This window comes from Desmodus rotundus, chromosome 5, assembly GCF_022682495.2.
Source record: "Desmodus rotundus isolate HL8 chromosome 5, HLdesRot8A.1, whole genome shotgun sequence".
Classification (NCBI taxonomy): Eukaryota; Metazoa; Chordata; class Mammalia; order Chiroptera; family Phyllostomidae; genus Desmodus; species Desmodus rotundus.
The window spans coordinates 56,554,475-56,566,774 of record NC_071391.1 but is presented as its reverse complement, the minus strand read 5'-3'; the positions used below and the strand labels follow the sequence as shown (position 1 = coordinate 56,566,774).

Sequence of the window (12,300 nt, the reverse complement as noted above, 5' to 3'; positions counted from 1 at the left end):
TCAGTCACTGTCCTCCATGTGGTAGTTTTACATTCTCCCGACTCATGGGGAAGTATCATCACACAGTTTATTCATCAAAATGTTTCAGAGCTCAAGGTCCTTGAGAGACCAGTTGAGATTATTAGAAGGATTTATTCATGTATCAAGCATTTATTTGGCATGTACTGGTGCTCAGGATTGAGGGAGGCACTGGGAATTTATTAGTTTAATATTAATATTAGTACATACTCTTATTGTTATGATTGTTTTAAAAGAGAAGAAAACATATTCTCAACAGATTATCTGTTTTACAGCCCATTTAATTGCCTACAGAGTTACCTGCAATAGCACCCACCCTTTTTCCTTACCTCTGTTTTCATAAATGTCTTGTTCAAGGCAAATTCCTCCCATCTGAGCAGAAGATGATTTCCTCTGGCATTCAAGGTGAGACTGTCTTATTGCCAGAGTAATGGTCCTAATCCATTACTGGTTGAAAGCACCACTATACTTAACACTAGCTAATCCCATGGAAAACACTTAATAGCTATTAACCTGAGACCAGACGAAGCTGGTACTAGTCGCTCTCTCCCACACTCCTAAGCCACAGATGACCTCAGGTGGCTGTGGCAGAGAGGTGGGCTGACTATTGCAGAGGTCATCTTGGCCAACTCAAGATTCAGATTTTATTGGATAGAGTCCAGGGGATTTTTTTTTTTTTTGGTGGCTCTTTCCCCTCAAACAGCTTCCCAAATCTGAGAAACAAGCTTAGGGATGTCTGTCATTAGTTAGCTTTTATGCTGGGCACATACACACCTCTTCCTGGAAAAAGAAATGGAACGGGACTCTACTCCAAACCTATAGGGGCTGCCTCTCCCAAAACCGTGGTTCTCAGTGAGCAGGCAGCATGGCTCTCCATCATCCTAGGGAGTGGGGGAAGAGCTTTTGCTTTGCAAGATCAATAACTAGCACTGATATTAAAAAGGCAGCTCCCTGAGAAAAGCACATTGCTTTGGGGCACTCAAATAATTCAACTGAAACAGTTTCCTCCACAAAGTAGGCAGTAGGGTAGATACCAGTCTGAGGCAGCCTGTCCACTCTCAAGAGCTAAATTGCCCTGAGTGCCCTAATTTATGATATTTTTGCCTCAATTAAAGCAGCACATGTTTGCATGGTGCTTTGCAGTTTCCAAATCACTTTCACATCCATTATCTAATGTGCTCTTAGCACCAGTTCTTCTGGGGAGCAGAACGTAAGAGGAAGTAGGTAATGGCATGCCTATTTTACAGATGCAGTAGCTGAATCTCAGGAAGCTTGGAAAAGGCCATATAATAGCAGAATGGCTATGATAGTTGTATACAAGCCATTGAAGTCTAAAAAGCCCTCTTTTTCATTATATCTACACCTTTGATTTACAGTGTACAAAGAGCGTTCATGAATGGTACTTTCTGTACTTCTGAGGCAGTTTGGCTGCAGTGGTTGAGCATCTCAGATTTCTACCCCAGTTCCGGCATGACCATGTAGTAACTGTGTGATCTTGAAGCAGACATCTCTCTTCGCTGACCTCAGTTTCCTTCTTGGTAAGCTGGGCATAAGAATAGCTTTTTTCTTGCAAGGCTGTTGTGTGAATTAAAGATCCTGTACAGAAGCCGCCTGGCAAGACTCTGGCACCCAATACATGCTCAAAATTTAGCAGTTGCCATTTTTATTTTTAACCATTCTATGAATAAAAAATACTTTGACTACTTTGCAAATGAGAAAACTGAGGCCACGTGGAAAGGCAGAAGGAAATTCAGTAGATTTCAAAGGTCCTTAGGGAAAAAAGTATGTATGGTGGTGGGATACGGGGGGTGTGGATCCCAGCTCTGACCACAGTTACCAGCATTCTTGGTTTAGTTTGATCTCAGGTGAAGGCATTTAACAATTTGTCCTCCAGGGGTTTTCAGTGGCCGGTTTAGTTTTCGGGTGAATGGAGCTGGGAATGATAAAGTGAGGCAGCCCTGCTCGGTTTGCACCTTTAATAAACCTAACTCAGCTACTATCAGATCCAGTTCCCTTTGCTCCAGGTGCCAGAGTGTGTGCAGGGCAGCTCACAAAGGTGTTTATTTGTTCTCCAAAATGAGCTGGTGATCCCCACGGTGTCACTCCACCATTCAGAGAGTATGACTGTGTTGAGATGTGTTAGCTCATCCACTTGTGTTTACCCCAGGCAGGTGCCACTTGGCAGGACAAATTGAAAGCTGCTTGTGGCAAAATGAAAGTGTAACAGGCAATACCAGTGTTATCCCTATTGGGAACATTGCTACATCAGGGCCTGATACAAGACAAATGCTATGGATGCATTTGCATCTCAAGGTGACAGAGGGAGCTGGCTTGAGTCCCCACTCTGGGATGGTGAGCTATGTTTAACAGCTCCAAATCTCCCCACGTGTGAGAGGCATCCCATCAAAATTCATTCTCTACATTCCTCCTGGCTAATAGATGCGAGCAGTGGGGCAGATAATCCAAGACTCATTTATATATGGCTTTGGAAACCCTTGAATGAAATTTTCTGCAAATTGACCTTCTTAATTTAGTTTTGCTTAGACTCTTAATTTACAATTCATGTTCTTCTTAACGAACAGAGTACGTCTAGGGTGCAGGAAAGGATCTCAAGATGCAATTCTTGTAAAGTAACTTCAGATCAGCAATTCATATATAAGTATTAATAATAATGATTTACCTAATGCTTCTTGAACATCTGCAGTATGCCAGGGGACTGGGACAGCCTTGGTAGTGCAGCAGGTAAGGGCTTCCTAGGGCAGTAGAAACAGTGCATATAATTAGGTAAGCCAGGTATTGCTGAGACCTTCTTCCCCTTAGAGACGTTGTCAAACTTAGACTGCACCACAGTTCCACTGCCTGCAACAGTCCAAAACTCTTCTCACACTTTCTGCACGTTTCTGTAACTTACTTTCTATTTCTTCCTGTTTCCAGTGCCCTGGTGCTTCTGTGCCTACACAGGTGCTGTCCTCTTCTCTCCCAGTCAGTGCAGATACAAAGCAAAACCTTTTCCCCAGTTTACTGCCACCCCCCTGCCCCACTTTATTTCCTACAGTTTGAGAGTTGGAGAACTTTTCTGATGAACTGGATAGACATAAGGTGGTCACACATTGCAGATCATAGGATTTTTGTACCATCTGTCTGGCTTCCTTGCCACCTCTGCCGCTGGTGCTGGTTTCCTCATGCTTCTCTACCCCATCCAACGCCTTCTCTGTTTTCTTCTCCTGCATGCACCCCCTTCTCTGCTCCTCTCCCCGGAAGCAGCCCTGTCAGGCCAGTCATTTACATAGGAAATGGCCTTATCAAAGCATATCTTTAAAAAACACAAATAGGGAGAAACTCTATTCCTTTCCATCTGCCCACAGCCGTCAGGTAAGCCAAGATGGGCACTTAGAAGTACATCCAGGAGCTATGGAGGAAGAAGCAGTCCGATGTGATGTGCTTCCTTCTCAGGATGCGCTGCTGGCAGTGCCGCCAGCTCTCTGTGCCCCACAGGGGCTCCCTACCCCACCAGGCCTGATACAGCATGCAGGCTGGGAAACAAGGCCAAGCAAGGCTATGTCATATATTTGGATTCATGTGCGCCATGGTGGCTGCAAACACCCTGTTCCTGAGGGTGCAACCTATGGCAGGCCTGTCCATCATGGTGTTAACCAGCCAAAGCTTGCCTGAAGCCTTCAGCCTGTTGCCGAGGAATGAGCTGGGTGCCACTGTGGGGCTCTGAGAGTCCTGAATTCTTACTGGGTTGGTGAAGATTCCACGTACAAATTCTTTGAGGTTATCCTCATTGATCCATTCCATAGGGCCATCAGAAGGAATCCTGACACTGAATGGATCACCAAACTGGTCCAAAAGCATGGGGAGATGCAGGAGCAGACATCTGTGGGCCGCAAGAGCCATGGCCTTTGAAAGGGCCACAAGTTCCACCCTACTATTGGTGGTTCTTGACGTGCAGCTTGGAAAAGGTGCAATACTCTCCAGCTCCACCATTACCGCTAATATAAGTAATGTTTGTAAAATTCTTACCTAATAAACAATTTAGGGCAGTCAAAAAATAAATAAAAATAGAGACAAACAGATCTTTTATTACAAGAGACTTTCCTATGGAACTAACATCTTTCAGTACTGTTATAATCATAACACAATGGTGTAAGTGTGGTGAATAGCAATGCAAAAGCATTTTGAAGCACAGAGAAAGGGTGTCTAATTTAGCCTGGAGAGGGTGGTGATTGTAACCAGCGAATGAAGTTGGCCAGACAAATGCAGCGGGTAGGGGTGGGATAGGGAAGTAGGTCCTTCTAAGCAGAGGGGCAAATATGAGCAGATGTTCAGACATGAGAAGCAGTATAATATGTAGAGGGAATTGTGAGTAATTCCATATTTCAGAGCAAGAAGGAAATGGAGAGAGTGGTGGCAATTGAGGCTGGAGAGGACAGAAGGGCTGGATCAGGGAGGGCCTGAAGTGTCATGTCAGGGAGTTTAGATCTTACCACAAAGACAGCGGGGAGCCCCTGATGGGCATAAGCACGGACAGACACAGCGTGAGAGTTTTGTCTTGGATTGATCACTCTAGTGGCTATGGGTGTCTGTAAACGAGCGACCCAGAGCAGGAAAGCCTAGATTACCATCTACCCCATGGTCAGTTCACATTTAAAAGGAGGAATTGGAGGTCCTCATGGTGACTTCCTGTAGGGCACACCAGTTCTGCCAGTCTGTCCATTGGCTGCCCAACGGAGGCGCCGGCACAGAGACTCCTGGGCGCACGCTGTAACTGACCCACGTGGATGGCCACAACAAGTGAGAGTGCTTCCCTTCTACCCAGACATTCTTTGAGAGGAGTCTTGAAATATGAAAAGCAAATATAAGATGCAGAGCTGTGGGATTTTAAGGTGTGGCTTTATCATAGTAATATTTTAGGGACCCAGCAGGCTATTTTTCCTTAGGGGTTGTCTGTGAAGGCAAATAATGAAGAAATAAGTAAAATACACTTTCTTTTCCTTCTGTTATAGCATCTGGCTCTGAGACGGGCCACACCCTGCATGTTCAGATGATAGAGGACAAGGAAAGTTTAGTCCCTTTTCAGTGGGAGGGCTGTGTGTGGTGTGGGGGCAGGGGCAATAACATGGGGATACTGAAAACCTAAGTAATAGCAAGTGTTTTCTGTTAGGTTTGTGATCAGAATTAGAGAAAATATGCTTTTTTCCACAAGGATTTAAATATATGACGTGTAAAGAATTCAGGAGAACCATGGATGGAGCCAGTGCTGAAATGAGGACACCATCCCCCCAAAGACCAATTCCATCACTCTCAGAGCAGCCTGTGCGTGTCTCATTGGCTTTCATGCTACCTGGTTTTCTTGTCAGGTGTTCCCATTTAATCTGGGGATGTGGCTCTGGGTGCCACACTGATCCTTTTTCTGAGCCTTAGCTCTCTTCTCTGTCACTTTTCCCCCTGTATTGCAGGAAACAGTAGAATGAGTTTGGTTCTTAGAGTAGACAAAACTGGCTTTTGATCTTACTATTATTATTTTCTGGCCAAGTTGCTTTGGCAGGGGGTGGTTATCATCTTCTCGGTGCCTCAGTTTCCTCATCTATGACATGCAGCTGGTCTGCCCTTTCTCACAGGTTGCGGTGAAGATTCCTTATAATGGATGGAAAGTATTGTCGCACTGCCTGGCCCATAAGTGCTTCAATAATGATAGCCACTGGTAATATTACCCTCAAATAAATTTAGCTCAGTTCTGGGACCACTGTTCAGGCCTAATTTTGGTGTGCATATGTTTAATTTTGTATATTGATAAGCCTAAAATAAATGAATGAAGCATCTGGGATCCTGTTTCTCATAGATACATTCCCACCGTATATGTATACATGTAGGGATGCAGAGGCCTTTTAAGGATAAACAGTCTTCCTAGTTAAGTATCAAAGATGAGATTAATATAGCTGGCTGGGTAACTGCTCTCAAAAGATCACCAAGACAAGGGAAAATGCTAGCTCAGTTTGGTGCCAGCCTTGTAGTTCAAGGCAGGAAGTTGCAACAACACAGTGAGCCAATGAAAATGCCAGATACACATGCACCACCATGTGGCACTTCAATTTGCAGATCGCATTCAGAGAGCACCTCTCAGCCTCCTTAACTCCTTGTTGTAATTCTGCCCTGTAGACAGGCGCGCTCACCCACACTCTAGAACGAGCCTGGAGAAAAACTCCCCTTTATGCCTCCAGACCACGAATGTTATCTGTTCTCCAACAGTTTCACATTTCTGACAGGAAAGAGTTGCTGGGATAGTCTAAAAGAGAACCGCCCAGAGGCTGTGGCATTTAAAAGTCCATGATAAGTGATGTCGTTTTAAAGAAAGATTCAGGGGGTGATGCCAACATTTATATTTCATATTGCTTGTGAAATTGCTTTCAATTCCGTCTCACTGAGGTCTCTGTACAGTAAAGATTCCTAGGTTGCTATGGAAAATATGCACTCAGGCTGACTGCTATGGTAACTAGTCACACACATATGGTGGAGAGGCATAACATGGCTCAGGATTTGCATAGCTAATTGAGCATGTTAGCGAACAGTGCAATCTGTGCTTAGGGGGCTAAGCGATCAGGCTTTTTTATTTTATTGTGCACACAAAAGCATTAACTATTAGTCTCTGCTTTTACATCGTAAGTTGTCAACTCCTGTCTGATTTCCAGCATCAGTCCACAGAGTAAGCGACTAAAGGTGTGACACTGTGTTTGTGAGCTTATGAATTGGAATCGGTCTCATTATTTTATAGTTACATTTCATTCACCTGGAGCCCCAAGTCCTAAGCCTCTTTTTCATAGTGCGAGAAGGATTTAATTAAACTTGTTTTGGTATATCACTATTTAATTCAATTTAATTTAATAAGTATTTATTTGAGGTACTCCTACTTCCCTGGATCACTGTTTCTATCTTTTATGTCTGCAGTGCTTTTGTGTCTGTCCTAACCTGGAGTAGTGACTGATGTGTGGTGTATAGGGGCAACCGTGGAAACAAAAACAGGATCAGTTCAGGTGTCATCTTCTCCAGGAACCTCCCCTGGTACCCTTGTCCCCAGCCAGGCTAGGTTCTCTGCTCTATTTTCCCATGATACTCTTTTCATAGCTCAATTATAAACTGTCTACATTGTTCTAAAATTGACAGTTCAAAAAAAGTTGTCTCTCTTATTAGTGTCTGAGAGCCTTAAAAGGAGGGATCTGTGTCTTGTTTACATTTTACGTCTGCTTGGCTTGGCATAGTTCCTATCAGAGAGTAGGCATGTGACACATGTTTTTGAATGAATAACTGAATGAAATCAATGAATGAATGAATGATAAGCATCCAGTTGTAGGAAAGAAATATTATTCAAAATCTCTCCTATTTGTCTCTTTATTTTTTTTATCCTCCATATTCCTCATAAAAGGATAGGAAACTCCATAAATGACCTAATTGTATTTTTTGTTTATATCCTCATACTCATGTTATTTTTTTCATAGAGGGATATAGATTGACTTAATAAAATGATAGCTGCTCTCCTTCCCTAGCGTCCTGTGTCCCAAGGGCTGTCTGTCTTTCTATGTGGAAGGCAGAATGCACCAACACTCACATGAAATCCTCACCACGCTCTTCCTAACTCTCCTGTGGCTACGTGGAGCCATCAGCCTCAATGGGGCCATCCACTCGCTCTTCCCTTTTTCATTCTTACACACACACATACACACCTTACCTGTCAGCCGGCAGTATAACAGCTGCAACACAGAGGTACTGGGAGTGAGGCAGAGAGAAGTTAAAATTAAAGGATGACAAGTAAGGAGCTCTTCTTTGTTTGTTACTTTGATAAACTTACTTTGACATGATTGTAGGTTCACATACGGTTATAAGAAGTAGTACAGAGATATCCCATTTACCCTGTTTCCCCCAATGGTAATGTCTTAATGGAACTGTTGTACAATGTCACAACCACAATGCAGACATCGTTACAGTCAGGAGACACACCACTCGCATCACACAGGGATACCACAAGTTGCATTTTCATAGCCACACCTACTTCCCTGCCCCCGATCCCTCCCTAACCCTGGCAGCTACTGATCTCTTCTCCATTTCTAGGATTTTGTCCTTTAAAAATGTGAAATATATTAACATTTAAAATATAAAAATATAATGAAAAAATGTAAAAATATAATGAAATTATCCATACCTTTTAAGATTTTCTTTTTTAACTCAGCATACTACTCTGGAGCTTTATCCAAGTCGTTGTGGTATGTGTATTGATAGTCTGTTCCTTTTCATTGCTGAGTAGTATTTCATAGTGTGGACATACAGCAGTGTGTTTAACCACTGAAAGACTATCTGGCTTGTTTCATATTTGGTTATCATGAATAAAATGACTTGAACATAAGTTTTTATTTTTCTAGAAAAATACATGACAGAGCAACTGTTAGGTTGAATGGTAGTTACACGTTTAGTTTTATAAGAAATTGCCAAAGTGTTTCCACGGTGGCTGTACCGTGTCTCACCCCCAACAGCCAGGTGAGTGATCCAGTCTTTCCACACCCTGATGCACATTTGGCGTTTCACCGGTCTTTACTTTCAGCCTGTGGTGTGTAGTGACATTTCACTGTGGTTTTAATTTGCATTTCCTTAATGCCTAATGATACTAACATCTCTTCATGTGGTTATTTTGCAACCTGTATGTCCTCCTTGGCCAAGTATCTCCTCATATCTTTTGCCTACTGTCTAAATGGATTTTTTTATTGTTAAATTTTGAGAGTTTCTTATATATTCTAGATATTAATCTTTGGTTGGATATGTACTTTTCAAATATTTTTCTCATTCTGTGGCTTGTCTTTCCATCTTCTTAATATGGTCTTTTGTCAAACAGTCTTTTTTATTTTGATTAAATACAGTTTATCAGTTTTCTTCTTCAATGGATTGTAGTTTTGCTTTCAGTCTAAAAATTGTTTGCCTAGCCATAGACACTAAGGGTTTTCTTCTATGATTTTTTTTCTGGAACTTTATAGTTTTTAAAGTTTTACATTTAGTTTCACAGTCTATTTTAATTTTTGTATAATGAGATTTAGATTGAGGTTTTTAGGTGATTTTTTTTTTTTTTGCCTCTGGATGTTAAATTACTCCAGCATCATTTCTTGAAAAGGATCACTTTTTTATTAGCCAAAAATCAGTTAGGCACATTTTGTCTCTTCCATTTATCTATGTGTTCATCTTTCCTTGAATTCCATATTATTTAATTATTGTAGTTAAATAGTAAGTATTAAAATCAGTTAGATGATTTTTCCCACTTTATTATTTTCCAAAATTATTCTGTTATCAGTATTATCTCTTCATGTAAATTTTGGAGTAATCTTATTCATGAATACCAAAATTCTTTTTGGAAATTTAATAGGAATTGTACTAAATCTGTATATAAATTTAGAGAGAATTAATATTTTACTGTGTAAGTCTTTTATTTTAATGAACATAGTATGTTTAATGTTTTGTAGTTTGGAGCATACAGCTCCTGTACATGTTTTAGTAAATTTATACTTAAGTATGACATTTTGGGGTGGGCAGTTATGAATGGTATTGCATTTTTAGTATTGGTGTCTGCATGTCATTGCAGTACCTATTACTAAATTTTATTTCCTGATATTTTAAAAGGACTTTTTGGGTCTGTATCCATGAGGGATATTTCTCAGTAGTTTTCTCTTTTGTAGTGTCTTTGTCTGAAGTATTTGAGTGCTGTAAGAAATGAGTTAGGAAGTATCCACGCCTCTTCCATTTTCTGTAAGAGATTATATAGACTTGGTCTTAATTCCTTTTGAATATTTTGTTGAAGTTTCCAATATAATCATCAAGACATGGAGAATTCTTTGTTGGTATTTTATGGGTTTATAAACTTAATTCCCTGGATAGTTGTAACCCTATTAAAAGTATCTATTTCATATTACGTTGGTTGTGGTAGCAGTTTATGTTTTGTGAGGGATTGGACCATTCTCCTAAGCTGTCAAATTTATATTTGTAGAGCTGTGTGTAATATTGATTTATTATGCTTTTGAGAGGTCTGCACGATCTGTAGTGATAAGTCCTATTTTATTTTTTATATTAGTGATGTATACCTTCTCTCTTTTATTAGGTTGATTTTGTTAAATGTTTGTCGGTTTTATTAATTTTTTCAAATAACCGGCCCTTTGTTTCATTGATTTCATTTATTGAGTTTCATTGATTTCTGTTCTTATCTTTATTATTTCTCTCATTCTGCTTTGATCTCATCCTTTTTCTAGTTCCAGTGAAGTGTAAAAAAAATCTTACTTCCAATTATGTTCCTTTACACTTCCCTACATTTATTTAGAACCACATCAGAAACATAATTTTGTTTTTATCTACAAACATAATTTAGAAAACTCAAGAGAAGAGGGAAGGTCTATGGTATTCACACATACTTTTCTTACCATGTTATTTCTTCTTTCATGATATTGTTTACTATTTTATCTTTTCCTCTGTTTAAAGAGCTATTTTTTTAAAGGTAAATCTGGTAACAAATTCTCTTAGTTTCCCTTTATCAGAGAAAGTCTTCATTTTCCCTTAGTTCCTGAAGAATTTCCACTGGGAGTGGTATTCTGAATTGATGGATCTTTTCTTTCAGCCCTTGAAAAGTGTTGTGTTGCTTCCTTATGGCCTCCAGAAGGGTTTTAACAAAAAAATCTACTGTCATTCAGATAGATTTCCCCCTGTAGCTAACATGGCCTTTTCTTCTTGCCGCCTTCCCAAATTTCTTCTCTGTCTTCAGTTTTCATAAGATCTACTATGAGGTATCTTGGTGTAGATTTTTTTTTTCGTTCATCCTGTTTGGGTTTTGCTCAGCATCTTGAGCTGTACCTGTGTGTGTTTGCCGAATGTGGGGCATTTTCAGCCATTATTTCGTTGAGTGCTTTTCCAGGTCCGCTCTATTTCTCCTGTCCTTCTGGGACTGTGATGACACAAATGTGAGATGTTTTGTTATCATCCCACAGAGTCCCGGAGGCTCTTTTCATTTTGGGGTGGGCGTGGTAGTTAATTTATTCTGTAATAATTTTTAAATTATTCTGTGATAAATAAATTATTTCTGTAAAATAATTTATTCTGTATTCTAAAACAGTAATTTATACTGTTTTATCTTCCAGCTCACTGGTACTTTTCCCTCTATCCTTTTTGTTCCCTTATTGAGCCCATCCATTAAGATTTTTATTTCAATAGAAAAAATTTCAATTTGAATCTTCTTCTATCTTTTACGTGTTGTTGTTACTGAGACTTTTTATTTCTTTGCTGAGAATTCCTGTTTTCCCATTTGTTGCAGATATGTTTATGACTGCTTATTGAAACACTTTTGAAATGGCTGCTTTAACATCTTTGTAGGATTATTTTAACATGTGTGTGATCTTGGTGTTGCATCTATTAATTGTGTTTTATCCTTTAGCTTTAGATCTTCTTGATTCTTGGTGTGATGAGTGATTTTCTATTAAATCCATTACATTTTACAGCAGCAGAAAGGAAGGCACAAGTGCTGCCTCATTACTGCCAAGCGGGGCCAAAAAGCTAGGCTTCCCACTCAGTCTCTGTGGACACCAGGGAAGCAGGGCTCCTCGTTACTGCTGAGCACTGGGGGTAGTTCCGGCTCTCCAGTGGGCTTCCATTGGTGCCTGCCTGGCCCCTCTCCTGCTAGTGTTCTGTCCACGGCCTCTGCTGACACCATGGTGGATGGAGGCGAGGAGAGGGCGTGCCCTTATTGTAGCAGGACTATGGTGACCGCCTTCACTTTCCATCAGGCCTCCTCTGCTACCACCCCACTGGGGTGAGGGAGGGGTGCCAGGCCTCTGCCAGGTAGGGGTCAGATCCAAGCTCCCCAAGTGTCCTCTAATGACACCGCTGCTCATGGAGGTGGCTTTCTTACTGCCCAGTGTGCATGAAAGTTGCAGATCCCTGCTGGGCCATTGTGACACCGTCGGAGAAGGGGAATTGGGGAACCTTATCAGAGGCTCACGAGTGTGGTGGTTGCGGCTCCCCACCTGGCCTTCCCTGGTGTGCGTGGTTGGGGCGGTAGTTTTTGTGTGGTGCTGGGCAGGAGGAAAGCGGTTATAACTTAAAACTTTTCTGTCTTTCTAGGCTGCTCCTTTCCTTGCCCATTTGGTTAGAAGGGGCAGGCTTTAGGGTTTTTTGTTAACATTTGTGGGTTTCCTGTTTCTTCAGCTCTAACTCTGAAGTATATGAAGAAGAAAACCAGGGAACTCACCATCATGTTGTCCCTCA

General features: G+C 41.1%; 1 protein-coding gene and 1 pseudogene across 3 annotated transcripts in view; both read left to right on the top strand.

Annotated features, from left to right (window-relative positions):
- DLG2 (discs large MAGUK scaffold protein 2) overlaps window positions 1-12,300 on the top strand; it is a 1,324,826-nt gene that overhangs the window by 124,234 nt on the left and 1,188,292 nt on the right. The window lies entirely within an intron of this gene.
- LOC112316027 (large ribosomal subunit protein eL15-like) lies at window positions 3,401-4,017 on the top strand (annotated as a pseudogene).